The sequence below is a fragment of the Crocuta crocuta genome, unplaced genomic scaffold, assembly GCF_008692635.1.
Source record: "Crocuta crocuta isolate KB4526 unplaced genomic scaffold, BGI_CrCroc_1.0 scaffold784, whole genome shotgun sequence".
NCBI classification, from domain to species: domain Eukaryota; kingdom Metazoa; phylum Chordata; class Mammalia; order Carnivora; family Hyaenidae; genus Crocuta; species Crocuta crocuta.
In genome coordinates, this window is record NW_027527953.1 from 197,900 (window position 1) to 201,873 (window position 3,974).

Here is a 3,974-nt window from a genome sequence, read left to right on the forward strand (position 1 = left end):
AGAATTTGTTACATGCATTAACTTAGTTTCACTGAACTTAAGTTTCCTTCTTTGTAAAATGGGGACAATTCATAAATATAATATAGTAATAATAGTAATAAGGATAATAACTGTGAAAATTAAATGTTAATTTTTCCCCAGGGCATCTGGGTCGCTCAGTCGGTTAAGCGTCCGACTTTGGCTCAGGTTATAATCTCATGGTTTGTGAGTTCGAGCCCCACGTCGGCCTCTGCACTGACAGCTAAGAGCATGGAGCCTGTTTCAGATTCTGTGTCTCCCTCTCTCTCTGCCCCTCCCTTGCTTGCACTCTGTCTGTCTCTCTCTCTCTCAAAAATAAATAAACATTTTTTAAAATGTTAATTCTTCCCCAACACTCACCTTAAAATATTTTAAACAGGAAAATATATTTTGTCTGTATTTTGTGTTTTCCATACCATCCCGCATATATTATAATGCCTCCTTGTCCCTGTGGATTCCTACTATAGTGTCTTACCTTAATTCCTCTGTCTACAGTATTCTGGGTTCCAGAACTCTGCGGATCCTGGAACCTAGGTGATAAGAATCCGAGGATGGTGACACACCTCCATCTTGGACTGGAAGGCTAGACTCTGGACATAGAGGGCAATCATTGTAAATGAACAGAGCTATAGATTACATCCATTATGACTCAGGACCAAAGTGACATCTTCTTTGGGAGTTCTTGTTTTTAATAAATAAACATTTATTTAATTTGAGAGTGGAAGGGGCAGAAAGAGAGAGGGAGAGAGCCTCCCAAGCAGGCTCCGTCTTGTCAGCGCAGAGCCCTATGCAGAGCTTGAATGCATGAACCGTGAGATCTTGACTTGAACTGAAATCGGATGCTTAGGTGCCCCTTCCTTGGGGGTTCTACTGGGAAATACACAGCCCTATATTTCTCAGACCCAGTACAGGAGATACTTCCCTTTTCCAAACCTGTACAACTGTTGGCAGGATATTCTTCAAGGATTTCCCAAAACCTCATCACTCTTTTTTCCTTTACTAGCTTAGAGTATCACCTGATAAGAAATTATTTTCTTTGGCAATGCCTGACTGGGTAAATCTAGGCTCAACATTTCTGAACGCATAATCTAATAAGAATCAGTATTTCTATAGATGACCCTTGGACCCTACCTGTAAGATCCTAAAGAGCCTTCTGATTCATCAAAGAAAGATAAACTAAATTGAACTCAAAGAATTTAAGCATAGGAGTTTTGAGCTCTTAATCTGTATTAAGTGACTTGAATTGTGCTCACATTTTGTAACTGTTGCTAAACCCTCTGTGTTTGCATGGCAAACATACAGAATATTCAATTAATGGAAACAGTCCATTACTGCTGGACTGCTGGAAGACCAAGAATGGGCTGAGTTAGATTGTTCTACTGTAACAATCTGTTACTAAATAACATTGGACTTGATAGCAACCTGCTGTTGCACTATATACTAAATAGAAGAATGCCTTCCCTGGAACAGAAGGTGGACCCCCTTTACATGTGCTGTTAAAAGGATATATTTGCTCAGTGGCTTTTAATATCTCCGTGGGTAAATTAAGGTTTTTAAATAATGTTCTATTGCAGCTTCCCATATAAAGGAGGCCTGCTACATTAAGTATATACACAGGCAGCTGTTATGTGTTGGGTGGTATCTAAAACCTGTGCACTCCACACCATTATCTGATCTAGTCGGCCTCTTCAGTTTAATTCCCCATGGCTACCCAACAAAGAATATAGGTTTCATTAGGGTTCACTGACACTGACATGTTATATTTATTCCTATTTTTACTCATTGTTCTTTCTGCCTACGGTGTCCTTTCATTTCTTTTTCTCTGTGCAGCCAAATCTTGGTAATATTTTTTTTAACGTGTATTTATTTATTTTGAGAGAGGGAGTGTGTGAGCAGGGGAGGGGCAGAGAGTGAGGGAGAGAATCCCAAACAGGTTCCACACTGTCAGCACAGACCCTGATGCAGGGCTCAATCTCATGAACCATGAAATCATGACCTGAGCTGAAATCAAGACTCAGATGCCCAGCTGACTGAGCTACCCAGGTGTCCCCCATCTTGGTAATCTTTGAAAGCCCATTTCAAGTCACCTCCTTCAAGAAGCCTTCCCTGATTTCTATAGCCTTCACATATATTATTACTTCTATGTGATACATGTTTTTTACTACCCTTCTTGTCTGACTGATTCCGGTATCTGGAATGGATTCCTCCCCACCCCCACCCCCCCACCAGGAGGCCTTTCTTGCCACATTGGACAACATCAGTATTTGGGTGTTTTAAGACACATTCCTACAAACATTTGTGGATTTCCCTGGCTATCATTTTGTTTTTCAATTCTAGCTTAATTCCACTGTGATCAGTGAACGTATTCAGTATGATTTTAATCATTGAAAATTTGTTGAGACTTGCTTTATGACTCAGCATATGGTTGATTTTGATAAATGTCTTATGTGCACTTAGAAACAATGTGTATGCTATAGTTTTTCAGTTCAGTGTTCTATAAATGTCACCGAGGTCATTTTTGTTCATTGTTGTAGCAGATGCCGTGAGTACCTCACACGTATTCTTGGGACACTACCACGCTCTAGCTTACTTGGAATTGCCAGTGACTTGCCGCTCTGTGATTGAAGGCTTTTTCCAAAATGGTGGAAGGTCACGCTGCCCACATGCACGTTGTAGGCTGGAAGTGCTAGAGATTGACACCCCTGGAGAGCTACCCCTCGATCGGGATGATGCTGAGGAATTTTTTTTTAACCGTTTCTCAGTGATGACTCATAACAATTAGCCCCATTGCCCACAGTAGTATGTAGCAGTAACCAGCTTTTCATTCCTTTAGCAATTTCCCAGTCCACTACCAGTATTCCCTGCTGGCATTTAATTCCTTATCTCCAGATCTCCCAAACTGAGACATTTGTTTATATCTTCTATATCCTCACTATTTTTTTTNACTAAGGGAGAGAGATGTGTTAATGTCTCCTAATCTGACTGTGGGTTTGTACATTTTTTTTCCCTTTTGCCAACGTGTGCTTTATACATTTTCAAACTATATTTTTGGCTATATGCAGATTTAGAGTTGTTCCTTCCTGTTGAGGTGACATTTTGTCATTGTGAAATTTGCCTTTTTGTCTCCTCTCCTGTTTTTCTTACTTTATAGTCCCTGATATTAATATGGCTGCATTAGCTCCCTTTGGGTTAGTTGTATGCAGTGGGATACCTTTTATACTCTTTGTTTCCAACTTTTATATTTCCTTATATTTAAGGAATGTCTTTCATAAGCAACACGTTTAGGTTTTATTTTCATTGTTAGTCTGTCAATATCTGTCTTTTACTTGGAGTCTTTAGTCATTTTTATTTAGAGTTGTTATTGATGTATGGGGTTTATATCTACCAATTTACCACGTACTTTCTTTAGGGCCTGCCTTGGCTGTGTTCCTCTCTTTTCCGTGTCTTGGATTCTTTTGAATTATTGTTTTATTTTTTTTAACTTTTTAATGTTTATTTTTGAGACAGAGAGATCAGGGGAGGGGCTGAGAGAGAGGGAGACACAGAGTGCAATGCAGGCTCCAGGTTCTGAGCTGTCAGCCCAGAGCCCAGCATGGGGCTTAAACCCACAAACTGAACCGTGAGACCATGACCTGAGCCGAAGTCGGACGCTTAGCAAACTAAGCCACTGAGGAACCCCATAAGTGTTGTTTTTAATTTGATTTTCTTTATTATCCTGTTAGTAATAAATCATTTCATATTGTTTAATGGTCACCCTAGAGATTACAACATGCATCCTTGTCTCATTAAAGTGTAATATAAATTAGTGCTTTTGTTACTTCCCAAACATACAAAGACCTCTTAANTGTTGCAAAGAATCTTGATTTTATGCATATTTAAAGCCACATAATATAGTATTACTATTACTTTAAATGGTCAATATCCATTTAAATTTACCTTTTTACAAACTGTCATTC

The 3,974-nt window shown here is 39.2% G+C and overlaps 1 pseudogene; it reads right to left on the minus strand.

The window, feature by feature from the left end:
- LOC144222035 (uncharacterized) overlaps window positions 1-3,974 on the minus strand; it is a 137,372-nt pseudogene that overhangs the window by 49,465 nt on the left and 83,933 nt on the right.